This window comes from Phascolarctos cinereus, unplaced genomic scaffold, assembly GCF_003287225.1.
Source record: "Phascolarctos cinereus isolate Bilbo 61053 unplaced genomic scaffold, phaCin_HiC Scaffold_5;HRSCAF=322, whole genome shotgun sequence".
NCBI lineage: Eukaryota > Metazoa > Chordata > Mammalia > Diprotodontia > Phascolarctidae > Phascolarctos > Phascolarctos cinereus.
In genome coordinates, this window is record NW_027555958.1 from 175,611,056 (window position 1) to 175,626,696 (window position 15,641).

The following is a 15,641-nucleotide window of genomic DNA, read 5'->3' on the forward strand; positions in this document are numbered from 1 at the left end:
AGCCAGAAAGAAACAATTCAAGTATTGTGGAAACACAATCAGGATAAGATAGGATTTAGCAGCTTCTACATTAAGCGACTGCAGGGCTTGGAATATGATATTCTGGAGGGCAAAGGAGATAGGATTACAGCCAAGAATCACCTACTGAGCAAAACTGAACATAATCCTTCAGGGGCCAAAAAATGGACATTCAGTGAAATATAGGACTTTCAAGCATTCTTGATGAAAAGACCAGAGCTGAACAGAAAATCTGACTTTCAAATACAAGATTCAAGAGAAACATGAAGAGGTAAACAGGAAAGAGAAATCATAAGGCACTTGTTAAGGTTGAGCTGTTTACATTCCTGCAGGGAAAGATGATATTTGTAATTCATGAGATCTTTGTCAATACTAGGGTAGTTGGAGGGAAAAAATTATATATATGTATGTAGATAGACAGATAGAGGGCACAGGGTGAGTTGAAGATGAAGGGATGATATCTGTAGAATAAAATTAAGGGGTGAGAGAGAATTATACTGGGAGAAGGAGAAAGGGAGAGGTAGAATGGAATAAATTATCTCACATAAAACAGACAAGAAAAGGCTTTTACAGTAGAGGGAAGGGGGAAAGGTGAGAGGGAATGAGTGAATCTTATTCTCATTGGATTTGGCTTAAGGAGGGAATAACATACACACTCAATTGGGTATGGATATCTATCTTACCCTACAGGAAAATGGAGGGAAGGGGACAAGAGAGCGGGGGGATAAAAGAGGGGAGGGCACATTGGAGGAGGTAGTAATCAGAAGCAAAGACTTCTAAGGAGGGACAGGGTGAAAAGAGAGAATAGAATAAATGGGAGGTGGGATAGGATAAAGGGAAATACACTTAGTTTTCCACAGCATGACTACTGTGGAAGTGTTTTGCATGACTACACAAGTATAACCCGTATATAGTTGCTTGTCTTCTCAATGAGGATGGGTAGGGAGGGAGGGAGGCAGAAAATCTGGAACCCAAAGTTTTAAAAACAAATGTTAAAAAATTATTTTCACATTCAACTGGGAAATAAGATATATAGGCAATGGGGTATAGAAATCTATCCTGCCCTACAGGAATATAGAAGAGGATAAAAGAAGGGGTGGGGGGGAGATAGAAGGGAGGTTAGATTAGGGGAAAGGGTATTCAGAATGCATGCTGTCTTGAGGTTGGGGGAGGGATGAGATGGAAATGTGGAACTCAAAATCTTGTGGATATGAATGATGAAAACTAAAAATAAATAAATGAATCTTTAAAAACAAATAAATGCTTGCTGATGGATTGACTATCTATTATTTGCCAGGAATACAGCTTCATCAATGGCTTGGAAGGCAGTTATACTAAAAAGTCCTATTCTGAGCTTCACTGCAGCATGAAGGTTGTCATTTCTCAAAAGCTATGCCAGAGGTATGTGCTACCAAACTGGAAAACCCTTCTTTATACATCCATCAGAGAGCTCTTGTCCAAGGGTGAAGTGGCTCTAGAAATGAGTGGAAATGCTCTCTAGTCTAACAACCACATGATGAATTTTAGGGGCACAGCAATTCATGAAACTTTACCAATACACAAAGAGATTATTATTTGAATTGTTAAAAGGAGTATACATATCAATCAACGAATAAGATCTGCAAATTATAGATATTACCTACCTCACAAAAATAGTTAGAATCAAATGAACAATATTTAAAGCTCTTTGCAAATATAACCTTAAATCAATGCGGACTTTATTACTACTACTATTAGAAGCTATGTGAAGAGAAGACAAATTATTTGCAAATGATATTACATTAAGAACAGCTCCTAGCCATGCTTAAAATAAAAGACAGTCAGACAGTAAAAAAGTTTCTCTAATTGTCTGAAACTGTCAGAATGTCTTATTAAGCAGATTATGTAGTCTACTTTTTTCAGTATCTTCAAAAAAATGACAGTAACATATTTGCTCGAGATGACTTAACTGCAGTGTTGCCAAGAAGTATAAAGATGGGACAGATGTGTATTTGCAAAACTTTTTAGCTTTGGGGACTACAGACTTTAAAAATTTCAAAACTCAACTGTGCTGGGGAACTTTCATCAAATTGCCCAGACAATTATTCCCATTTCTCCCCTTGGTAACTGGGAACTTTACCAATGCTTCTTGCCCTTATATTATGGATGACTTGAATACTTTTTGTTGTACACCAACAGACAGGAAAGCATTCCTCAAAAATCACTGGCATACCTGAGTTCTCACAGACCTATAAGATATAGGTCATCTGGGAGATTTTTCTTCTACTTCCATGGGCCCTAGCTTAAGCAGCCAGGTACATAATGGATAAAGGAAATCAGGAAAACCTGTGTCTCAGTCATATCTGTGTGACCTTAGACAAGTCACAACTGCTTTCAACCTCAATTTCCTCATTTATAAAAAGTTAATAATAGCACCTACATAACAAGATTATGGTGAGGATCAAATGAGAAAACATATGTAACAGCTCTGCAAACCTTAAAGTCCTACATAAATGTTATCTATGATTATTGTTACTATGAAAGGAAAGCATCTCAGAAACAACTAATTTACAAAAAAAAAAAAACAAGCGACAACATTGTCCCTAAGTTTACAACTGAGTTTCACCAATTTCCACAAGGATGGTCAGGAACTAAATAACTATACTAAATGCACAATGTTACATCTACTTGCATGTAATTCTCTATGAAAAATAATCTTCAGTGGGGACACAGAAGTTGCTCCAAAACTACTAAAAGATCATTTTGACTACTTGGTCATTATAGAAATGTTAAAGTTAAACCAACAACTTTCACTGGAAACAAATGTATATAACAAATCCAGATCCAGCTCTTTAAAAAAAGGAGGGAGGGGTATGGCCATTGTTAGCTTGCTATAATGAGTCTGACCTACAATCTGGCACCTCTCTACTTTCCTAGCTTTAATTCACATAATTCCATTATGATCCAGTCAAGCCTCTGTACTCTGAAAAACCCTTTTGACTGGAATGTCTTTCCTCTGTCTGCTGTAATCCTCCAGACATTTTAAAGCCCAAATCACAAACGCCATCTTTCCCTCCAAAGCTTTCAATCCCTCCCTCACCATCCTACCCCTAGTCCACAAGGCCTTTCCTTCTACAGAAAAGGCATAGCACTTAGCTACTACCATGCACTAAAGATATACAGTATAGATCTGTGTCTTGAGAAGCAGGGTGGTAAAATGGACAGAGATACAACTGGAAGTCAGGATAGAATTAAGCTCAAGTTCAACCTGGGAAGTAGCGTGACCCCTAGGGCCAGTTACTACATCTCTCAGTGCCTCAGACAACTCTAGAAAATTATAATAGGTAAGGCCAAGTGATTAAGTGCAAGGGTCCAGAGTTGCTTCTCCACACCAGCAAAATCACAGGTCAGTCCATAAAATCAAATCTTGCCTCAGCCATTAACTAGTTGTGTAAAATCCCACAATTTTATACTTGTGTGTTTATGTGTACACACATACATATACATGCATGTACATGTTTTCTCCCTACTGCATTATAAACTCCATTAAGAAAGGGATTGTATAAAAAAAATTTTTAAAAAAAAAAAGGGATTGTATTATCTACACTTTCTCAAACCCAGGGCCCTACAGTACACCAATTGTTGCTTCCCTACATCAATAAAATCACAAGTCTATTTATAAAATCAAATCTTGCCCTAGCCATGTACTAGTTGGGTAAATCACACAATTTTATACTTGTGTGTGTGTAAACACATACGTATACATGCATATGTATACATAAATATAACACTTACATAAAGCTTTGTTTGCAGAGCTCTTTACATGTTATTTCACTTGATCCTCACAACCACCTAGTTAGATAGATGCTATGTGTACATGCATGTATATGTGTGATCTCCCTACTATATTATAAATTTCATTAAGACAGGGACTTTATTATCTACACTTTCTCGAACCCAGCGCCCAGTACAGTGCTGTACTGTAGCTCACAGTAGGCTCAGCCGAATAAATGCATTCAACTAAGACTAATGGAAAAGATGAGATTGTACCAGATTACTCTCTAAGGTCCCTTCCGACTCAAAAATGCTAAGATCCTCATTCCCTTTCCTCAGACCAGTTTCTACAATGGAATTCCCTCGGGGAACTGAAGTACCAGACGAAGGCACGTGCAATCATGATTGCTTTTGCTTCTCTTCTCACTCCCCACCCCGCCAGCAGTCAAACCATACAGAGGCCCCCAGTCCCAAGCTCCACCCTAAGTCTGATCAACTAAGTAGGAGGGCACTGGACGGGGTTAAGGTTGGAAAGGGCGCCCGGAAGGGGCCCCGAGCTGGATCCGTCACACGCCCAGCTCCCACAGCAGGGGACCAGAAGCTCGCGTTCCAGGGGCTGCGGGCTCCCTCAGGGAAATAATGGGGGGGCCGTTACCTGCGGGTTCGGGGATCAGTCAGACAGGCGCAGCCCCTCCCCCAACTTCCCCCCCTCCAGGTCCGGACTATTGTGGCCAAACCCTCGGCGGCCCCCCTCAGCGTCCCGTGTATCCGCCGCTCCCCTCCCTCTCCGGTCTTCTGGCGCGTCAACTGCCCTCCCCACCCCGGAGTCTTCCCTCCTTCTCCAGGCAGGCGGGCTGGGCTGGTGGGCTGCACGGGGCGCCGAGGAGACTCACCCGATCCTCCGTACCCGGTCAGCAACCCAGGCGCTTCTCCCGACGCTGCCGTCTTGCTGGTCTCTCCACCAATGCTAGCAGCCGCTCAGGGGACGGAGGCGGGATTCGGAGCCCAGGACCAATCATAGAAGACGCAAGGCACGTCCGTAGGGCACGTACCTAGTTCCCGCCTCTGGAAGGGAAAAAAACACAGTTGGCGCGAAACTCAGGGACTGAGTATCACCTGCAAGCCCACAAATGTCAATATTGTAAAGAAAAGGGGCGGGGTCTGGGCTGGGAGGAAAGGGGCGGGGCCTGAACAAACTCCGCTGGGGAAAGCAGAAAGTGAAAGTTAATAACGGAATGGGTCGTCCTGCACCTGAGTCTGTGGCCAAAGGGCAACCTGGACCACACAGAAAAACATCTAGAGGGGCCCACTTGAGCAAATTCAGTTTTGCCATTAGGGAGAAGTCTGAGCCTCTGGAAGCAAATTGATTTCCTATACCTTCACGCTATTCAATCAACGAGCATTTCTTATTAAAAGCTAGGTGCTGAGAATAAAAATACAAAAATTAAGCAGTTCTGCGCTCTTAGTTTATCTAGGGAGAAAATGTATCTGTGATATTGATATGTATATTAAATATCAAATTTATCTTATTTTTATTAAATACAGCTGATTGAAAATGTAGGCTGAGGAAGAGTGAAGATGTCAGGATGATTATAAAATTGTGTGAACCTGAGTGACAGGAAAGAGGGTAGTGGCCTTGAAAAAAAAAATTAGGAAAATATTGTATGTGGTTTATTTAATCGGAATTAACTTCTTCAATCTGAAACTACTTATAAAGGACAACTTGAGAGACACTGCTGCCTGGCCCCACCCCAACACTCAAAAACACATTCTCCCACTTACCCACTTAGCCAATTCCATCAATTATTTCTTAGTTACAAAATCACAGAATCCAAGCTAGAAGGAAGCAACATATTATAGTGGAGAAAGAGTCAGGGTCACTCCTCTCCCCTCTGAGTCACATGCACAGTATTTTAGAAGCACAATCTGGGCGCCTTTTCCAAATTCTGAGATCTCCAGAGAAGCTTTAAAAGATTCACTCAGGGGTAGCTAGGTGGTGCAGGAGCACCAGCCTTGTAGTCAGGAGGACCTCAATTCAAACTGGACCTCAGACACATGACACTTACTAGCTGGGTGAACCTGAGCAAGTCACTTAACCCTGATTGTCTCACCCAAAAAATAAATAAATAAATAAAGAACACTCTGTGTGGATAGTGGGTCTGTGACACTGTGGTAAAAGAGCAGAAAGTTTAAATTTATTTTATGTAGTGCCCTCTCTGGTCTACCCTCCCATCTCTGTCTCTCTGTCTCTAGCTCTCTCTCTCTCTCTCTCTCTCTCTCTCTCTCTCTCTCTCTCTCTCTCTCTCTCTCACACACACACACACACACACACACACACACACACTCTTAATGACACTGGGGATTACTTCAATTTACTCTATGTATCCACACTCCTAAAAGTATATCTCACGAGTTTCCATCAATTTACCTTTAAATTTACCTTTTAGTCGTCCAGAAACACAATTAGTCCAAGGCACAGGCATTTCCTGCAGTAGCATAGTAAGAACAAAAGCAAAACAGCATCTGCACCATAAAACCTGGAGTGTAATCTCCAACAAACGTGCATAGCATAAGTGGGAGGAGTGGCTTCCCAAAGAGGTCACATGAGGACAGGCACACATGTAGGGAACATCTCTGATGCTGCAGGGTTGCAGGGCCCCAAATATCTTCACACTGCTCCTACAGATGTTGGTCTCACAGCCTCTGTTGTATGTTGCTTTACTGCTTGGTTGTAGTCAATACTGTCCCTAACTATGCAGTTAGCTGACATCCTAAACTAGGTTACTACTATGCACTTTTTGGATAGAGTCCCATACTATAGGGCTAGCTGACATCTTGATTCTGGGGCCTGCTATAACCCAAGCAGTATCCCAGCTCTGGGCTCTGTCTTTCCGATAGTTCTCAATAGTTGCAAATGGACTCCTTGGAATGCTTGGAACCTTTGAATTCATAATCAACAAACTTCTCTACTACCTACAAATATGCCCGTGTCTCCCCTCCATCCACCAAAAAAACCTCACTTGATCCAACCATCCCTGGTAACTATTGTCCCATATGTTTCCTACCTTTTGCAGCTAACCTCTTTTAGAAGGCAATCTACAATAAATGTCTCGCCTTCTCTCTCTCTTAACTCACTACAATCTGGCTTCCAACCTCATCATTCAAACCAAATTGCTCTCTCAAAGTTACCAGTGATCTCTTAATTGCCAAAGCCAAAGGCCCTTTTTTAATCTTCATTCTTGACCTCTCTTCAGCCTTTGATACTGTCAATCACCCTCTTCTCTTTGATATTCCCTTCTCTCTAGATTTTTGGGACACTGTTTTCTCTCCTGCTTCTCTTCCTACCTTTCTGACTGCTCCTTCTCAGACTCCTTCACTGAATCTTCATCCACATCAAGCCGCTTAACCATGGGTGTCCCACAGGGCTCTGTCCTGGGTACCCTTCTATTTTACCTCTATACTACTTCACTTGGTGACCACATCAGCTCTCATGAATTCAATAATCATCTCTATGCTTTGAATTACCAAACCTACTTATGCAGTCCTACACTCCCTACTGACCTCCACTCTCTCATCTCCAGCTACCTATTAGACATTCCTAACTGTATTTCCCATAGACCTCTTAAACTCAACAGGTCCAAAATTAAACTCATTTTCTTTCTCTCCAAATCTTCTTCCCTTCAAAACTTCCCTATTATTCTTTTTAAATTTTTTCAATTTATTTGTTTTATGTATGGAATAAAACAAGCATTTCCATAACATAGTACAACTTAAAAAAATGATTGCATGCAAAACTGCAAGTCTATTATGTACACCTTACTATTCCTTCTAAAGTTATCATGTAAATTTATTTTCCCCTTTTTTTCTTCCCTTCCCCTCTCCTGCCCTAGAGATGTCTACCACTAGACAAATTTCCCTGTTATTCAAAAGGGCACCACCATCCTCCAGATCCTCCAAGCTCACAACCTAGGCGACATCCTTAATTCCTCTCTCTCTCATCCCACCCCAAGTCTAATTTATTGCCAACTCCTTTGTAACATCACTCATATACACCTCTTTTTCTGCTTTGATACTGCTACAACTCTAGCATAGGCCCTCATCTCCTCGTGTCTGTTGTTGCTGAGTCTGTTCAGTCACGTCCTACTCATGACCCCATGGACCACAGCACACCAGGCCCTTCTGTCCTCCACTATCTCTTGAAGTCTGGCTAAGTAAATGTTCATTGTTTCCATGATGCTATCTCTCCATCTCATCCTCTGCTGTCCCCTTTTCTTTTTGCCTTTGATCTTTCCCAACATCAGGGTCTTTTCCAATGAGTCCTATCTTCTCATAAGCTTCAGCTTCAGTACTTGAACTTTCAGTGAACTGCCTGAATTAATTTCTTTAAGTATTGACTGATATAATCTCCTTGCTGTCCAAGGGACTTTCAAAAGTCTTCTCCAGCACTGCAGTGCAAAAGTGGCTATTCTGTGGTGCTTGTCTTTTCTTATAGTCCAGCTCTCACAGCCATACATTGCTACTGGAAAAACCATAACTTTGACTGTGTAGACCTTTATCAACAAGGTGATGTCTGTGCTTTTTAGTATGCTGCCCAGATTTGCCATAGCTTTCCTTCCAGTCACCATCTGCAGTGATGTTTGAGCCCAATCATATAAAATCTGATGCTGCTTCCATTTCTCCTCCCTCTATTTGCCAGGAAGTAATGCCAAGATCTTAGTTATTTTGATGTTAAGCTTCAAGCCAGCCTTTACACTCTCCTCTTTCACCCTCATCAAGAGGCTTCTTAATTCCTCTTCATTTTCTGCCTAGACTATTGCAATAGCCTGCTAATTGATCTGCCTGCCACAAGTCTCTCCCCACTCCAGTCCATCCTCCATTCAACTGACAAAATGATTTTCCTAAAGTATATCTCATCTCCTGTACTGAATAACTCCAATGGTTCCCTACAATCTCCAACATGAAATATAAAATTTTCTGGCATTCAAAGCCCTTTACAACAACCTCTCCCCTACTATTCCAGTCTTCTTATGCTTACCCGCCCCCATTGCTTTTCAGTCCAGTGACACTGGCTTCCTTGCTGTTCTTTACACAAGACACTCCATCTTTCAGCTCCAGGCATTATTTCTGGTTGTTCCCCCATGCCTGAGAATGCTCTCCCTCCTCATCTCTACCTTTAACCATTTCTGGCTCCCTCCAAGTCCCATCTAAAATCCCATCTACTACAGAAAGCCTTTTCCTATCTCTTTTCATTACCTCTTTTGATTATTTCCTAGTTATCATGAATGTAGCTTGTTTGTACATATTTGTTTTCATTTTTGCCCCCCTATAGACTGAGAGCTCCTGGAGGGCAGGGATTGTCTTTTGCTTTTCTCTGTATCCCCAGCTCTTACCACAGTGCCTGACGCATAGTAGCTGCTTAAGAAAATGCTTATCGGGGCAGCTAGGTGGCAGAGTGGTTAGAGCTCCAGCCTCGGAGTCAGGAGGACCTGAGTTCAAATTCGACCTCAGACACTTGACACTAGCTATGTGACCCTGGGCAAGTCACTTAACCCCTATTGCCTCACCAAAAAGCAAAAAAATAAATAAAATGCTTGTTGAATGACTGAATAAAAGTTGGGGTTTCAGGAAGAAATGGTGCCAGCATAGCCAGTGGTGGGAAGGGGGGAAAAAAGTCTCTTTTCCTTCCTGTACCTCTAGCTGAACTCTGTAAGAGGAGAGTGGAGAAAAGTAAAGAATGACTTCAACAGCCATTCTTTTCAGCATAACTGACTGACTTCTCACCTATCAGAATTACTCTCTAGAGTAGGGACAGCTTTTTTTCTTTAATAGGCCCAAGTAAAATGGCCAGTCTTTTCAACCAATCACTAGAAGTGCCTGTATGATCTTTGTTTCCTTCACCCAATGAATTATATCTTATAATCCCTGTCGGTGGATTGATTGAGAAACTTCTTTACACTTCATTGTTTTATGTTAAGAAAATTCATTAATTTTTTCTTCTATATACACATATATTAAGTTTTGTTAATGCAAAGACAACATAACATAGAGGACAGAGCTTCAGCATCAAAGATGTAAGAGCTGAGTTCAAGTCCTACCTCTCATGCATTCTGTGATCATGGGAAAGTCACTTAACCTCTCAACCTCTTAACCAACAACTCTAAAAACTGTAGACCATTTTCCAGTCTCTTTCCTTTGAGAGACTTTCTGTAATCTGTATTCTCTAGGGAAAAAAAAGTTGATATGATCAAGATCTACCATTTGGCTTCAATTCAATGTTGTTTTCATTTGCATTAGTTACTGCTTTTTTGTCTGGGCTCTGTTTACTTGGTCTAGATTAGTTCACAGAAGTTTTAACCATGTTTCTCTGACGTCCTCATATTTCTTACTTCTGATACCAAATGGGGTGCAGTAACCTCTCAATGCCTCCAGGCCAACTCTTTAGGAGTGTAAACTGGGGAGAAAGTGACAACCTAAATTGATAGAGGGAGTTTTCTCACCTAAAAGTTTTCTATACAAAACGAAATCACACATCTAGCTCCTATTTCTACAGTGTAATAGTATTCCATTATATTCATCTATCACAATTTGTCCTCAATTTGTTTCCAGTTTTTTGTTACTCCAAAAAAGTGCTGCTATGAATATTTTGGCATATATGGAATATTTCTTTCTGTCTTTACCTCTTCAGAGTATATACCTAATATAAGATTTCGTAGGTCAAGAAATGTAAATAATTTAGTGACTTTTATTGCACAATTCTCAATAGTTAGAATAATTTCCTGCACCATCAGAATATTTGTGTTGCTACATTTCTCTGTACCTTGCAATGTTGACTACTATCATCTTTTAACATCTTGTCTGCTTTGTGGCATGTGTAACCAAAAAGTCAAGAGTTGTGTCTTGTTTTTCCTCTTAATTAGTGTTGTGCTAGAACAATTTTTCATATGATTGTTAATAATTTGCAATTTTAAAAAATGGCTAATGTCCTTTGACCATTTCTCCAATGAGGAATGGATCTAAGTTTTATATATTTATGTCAATTCACTCCATTATCTATATTTTTCTATCAGATTTTTGTCACTTACTTGATACAAAGATTTTCCCCCACTAGTTTCCCCTCTTCCATTTCATCTTTTGTCACCTTGATCCCTTTTTTGGTTAAGAATTCTATACCCCAACCCCTATACCAGCCATAAGTATGAAAGATCTTACCTGTTCTCTAATCTTTTCAAGATGAGACCTTTTATTTTTAGGTCACATATCCATTTGGAATTTATCTTGGCAAATGGCATAAGATTAGGTGGCTACGAGCACTATAGAGAGAGTATTCGATCTGGAGTCAGTAAAACCTGGGTTCAAATACACTCGAACACTTACCAGTAGTATTGTTGTGGTTTCATGGCATGGTCATGTCAAAAGAATCAGATTCAGACCACCCCATTCCAAGCAAAGGCATTTATTGAGGATTAAGCCTTCTAGTAAGCTGAGTTTCAAGAGGAACCAGCAACTTCAGTAAGACAAGACAGGCAAATTTTATAGTGTAATGAAGCTGATTACACAACATAAATTATGAATATTAAAAAAGCAGGAGAGGTTTATCAAGGGATTAGGTAATAGGGGAGGGGTCCCAGCCTCAGTGGAACTGCACATGCGATTACCCACAACGCATACAGAACAACCTGTTGGGGGGGGCATATATGTATGATAATGATATTATAATAAGCCTCTCTTCAACATAAGTTCACCTAAAGGACAGCTTTTGCTATTACTGTGCAGGTACCTACTCAAGGAAAGTCCCTTCTATTGTTTTGGGGTCCATATCCTGCTTGGGCATCCTGGTGATGCTGCTTTCTGATCAGCTGGCTATTGTGGTCCTATCTGAGATTAAATGGATGTGGTTGTGGTTGAGTGCATGGACACACCTGCTGTTTCTGTCAGAAATATGAGGAATGAGTCTGGGGGCAGTAGCTAGCTAGAAGCAATGGCTGGGATTCCATCTATGGACATGCCCGCTATTTTAGTGAAGCAGTGAGGCATATAAGAAGAAATTAGGGTATTGGGTTGGGGGTGGGGGGCAGTGACTAGCTAGTGGGCCTGATGTTCAATGAGGCCTATGATTGAGTCTGGAGGCAGTGGTGTGGTTAAAGCCAAATTGTGTGGTTAAATCAGGACATGTTTGCTATTTAGTGAGGCCCATAAGGAAGTTAGGATGTTAGGATTGGAGGCAGTTTTATTAGGATTCCATCAGTATGACCCTGTGCAAGTCCCTTAATCTTTCTTTGCCTCAGTTTTCTTACCTGAAAAATGGGGATAATAATAGCGCCACCCTCCTAGGGTTGTCATGAGGATCAAATAAGATAATATTTGTAAAAGTGCTTAGCATAGTGCCTGGCACATAGTAAGTACTATATAAATATTAGCTACTATTATTATTGTTATTATTGAGATGCCGGTCTAGGCCTAATTTTTGACAAATGGCTTTCAAATTTTCTAAACATTTCTTCTTGAATAATAGGCTCCAGAAATGGTAGTATTGATTAAATTACTCTTCAAAGCTAGAGTTGGAACATACAGTAGGGAAAGAAGCATTAGGAGCACTATGGAACAGCTCAATGGCTCTGGATCAGAGTTAGGTAAAGTGCTCTTGCCAGATCTCAGGAAAATGAATATCAATTTCACAATGGACATGTACAGATTTGGACCAATTCTTTAGGTGCTGGTCATCTTCTCTAATGTGAAGGTTTCCTTTGCCACCAGCCAACACTTTACCATGGGACCCAGGACCTCCAAAAGCATTGTTGATGGAGTTGTGAACTGATCTAACAATTCTGGAGAGCAATTTGGAACTATGTCCTAATGGCTATAAAACTATGCATACCTTTTGATCCAGCACTACCACTACTAGGTCTGTATCCCAAAGAGATTAAAAAAAGAAAGAAAGAAAGAAAAGGACCAGGGCAGCTAGATGGCACAGTGGATAGAGCACTGGCCCTGGAGTCGGGAGGACCTGAGTTCAAATCCAGTCTCAGACCAGACACTTGACATTTACTAACTGGGTAAGTCACTTATTTATAGCAGCAATTTCTGTGGTGGGAAAGAACTGGAAATTGAAAGGATGCCCGTTAATTGGGGAATGGCTGAACAAATTGTGGCATACGACTGTGATGGAATACTATTGTGCTATAAGAAATGCTGAGCAGTATGCCTTCATAAAAACCTGGAAAGACTTACATGAACTGATGCGAAGTGAGCAGAACCAGGAGAACATTGTACACAGTAACAGTAATATTGTATGGTGATCAATTGTGAACGACTTAGATATTCTCAGCAATACAATAATCTAAGATAATTCTGAAGGACTTATGATGAAAATTGCTATCCACTTCCAGAGAAAGAACTGATGAAATCTGAATACAGATCAACGCAAAAAATTTTAAATTTCTTTATTTTTCTTAGCTTTTTTTGTCTGTGTTTTCTTTTACAATGACTAATAAGGAAATATGTTTTGTATGACTACACATGTATAGCCTATATCAAATTGCTTACCTTTTCAATGAGAGGGGAGGCAAGAGAAAACGGGAGAGAATTTGGAACTAAGAATTTTAAAAATGAATGTAAAAATTGTTTTTACATGTAATTGAAAAAAATAAATTATTTTAAAAAGGTACAAAACTTTACCCAAGTAATAATGTTCAAAAAATTAAAATGGATTGAAAAGAAATTACTAACTCTAGAACAACAAGAAATATAAGAACAAAATTTTAAAAAACTGAAGACAATAGAAGGAAATATAAGGTATCTCCTATCAAAAACAACTAATTTGAAAAACATATCAAGGAGAGAAAAATGTATCATCATCCCCTCCCCCCCAAAAAAAGTCTGAATACCTTATTTCAATAAATCATGAATAAAAACTACCCAGACCTATAAGAAAAAAAGGGTAAAGTGAAAATAGAAATAATCTGGTCACCTCCTGAAGAAAAAAAAAGAAAGAAAACCCCCAAAAACTAGAGTTTCCATGTCAAGAAAAAAAAACATTGTAAACAGTCAGAACAAAAGAGTTCAAATTCAAGACCAAGGAATTCAGTCATGACTGCACAAGGCTTAGCAGTTACCACAAAGGAGAAATTGTAATATGCTATCTATAAAGCAAAAGAGAAAGGCTTATAACCAAGAATAATTTACCAAGTAAAACAAAGGTTAATCCTAGAAGATAAAAAAGATTTTTGATGAAATAAAAGACTTTGAAGCATTCCTGAAAAAAGATTAAAGTTGAACAGAAGCTTTGCAATGTAAACACAGGAGTCAAAAGAAACAAAAAAGTAATTACCCAAAAGCCATTGGAAGGGACCAAAAAAGGACTAAGGGTTTACATTCTAATAAGGGAAGAATTACCAACCTTTTTTGTGTTATAGATCCCTTTGGGCAATCTGTTGAAGCCTATGGACCCCTTCTTAGGATTTTTTTTTTTTGATACATAGGATTACAAAGGAAATCAAAGGTTGGTGAAAATAAAGAGGTATTTTCCCCCCAAGGAGGTAGAGCCCCTGAAATTCACGGAATCCCTGTAACAGAGGTAGAACAAGTGTCTCCTTAGAACCCTAATGTCATGAAAGAAAGAGACTAGGATTTTTAAAAAAAAATATTTTGATGCTCTTAAGAAAAAAGGAAAAATGGAATACAATAGGGAAGAAAGGGGGACAAAGGAAATAAAATTTAATATTTCATATTATCACACTTCTTTACAAATTCTTTACAAATACTATACAAACATGTATAAAAGTGTCAAGAGAAGCTAGCATCATCTGAATCATTACTTTTATTTGAACCAAACAAAGGTATGCGTTAAACATGTTCACACAGACACAGATACACACACACACACACATACACACACACACACAGAGTTTAATATCAAGTTCTCAGGGAAACAGAAAGGAACTGGTAGTGAAGGGAAGGGATTAAAAAGGTAGGTAGATTCGAGAAGGGATTAGTAAATCTCCAATCTCAAAAGGTGGATTATAAAGGTAGGCTGAAAAGAAAAGAGAAGATTGATTTTTGTTCAGTAGTTTTTTATTCATGTCTTATTCTTTATGACCCCATTTGGGGTTTTCTTGGCAAAGATACTAGAGTGGTTTACCATTTCCTTCTCCAGCTCATTTTACAGATGAGGAAACTGAGGCAAATAAGGTTAAATGACTTGCTCAGGATCACGAAGCTAGTAAGTATCTGAGACCAGATTTGAACTCAGGAGGAGGAGTTTTCCTGACTCCACTCCCAGCATTCTATCCTCTGAGTCACCTAGGATTGATAAGAACCTATAACTGGCTTTTGGAGAAGGGAAGAGAAGAAGGGTGGAGAGCTGAAGCAAATCTTATCCAGTTTAGATCATTAGTGCTAGGGACAGAAGACAAAGAGAAAAAAAACATATAAGAGGATGAGATAGAGAGAAATACACAATTACAGTCATATATATGGATGGGATGAACTCACCCATAAAATAGAAGAGTACAAAAGAATGGATTAGAAAGCAGAATCTAAAAACATAATGTTTACAAGAAACACACTTCAAACAAAGATTCACTGCAGGACCAAATGCATAACATTCTTAATGACTACAACAAATGTCAATTAAAAGATTACTACAAGGAAGTTGAACTCTGAGTAAAAGTTAAGTTACTTGAAAACTAAGACTGTTTTATTTTTGTCTTTGTGTCCTAAGTGCCTGCCATAGTATCTGACACAAGTAAATGCTTATTGATTGATTAATGATCAAATTGAAAAACCATTAATAATTTCAGAAAACAGATAATAAAAAGTAGCTCCTTCTTCACAGCAGAGGGGGCTATTAGCACAGAATATTGTCAGAAGTG

The 15,641-nt window shown here is 39.5% G+C and overlaps 1 protein-coding gene across 2 annotated transcripts in view; it reads right to left on the reverse strand.

Annotated features, from left to right (window-relative positions):
- CASP8AP2 (caspase 8 associated protein 2) overlaps positions 1 to 4,747 on the reverse strand; it is a 46,386-nt gene extending 41,639 nt beyond the window's left edge. For both annotated transcript variants that reach the window (XM_020963067.2, XM_020963069.2), the window contains exon 1: positions 4,665 to 4,747. The gene's annotated coding sequence lies outside the window, so the exon portion shown is untranslated. The remainder of the gene's footprint in view (positions 1 to 4,664) is intronic.
- Positions 4,748 to 15,641: the final 10,894 nt, after the last annotated feature.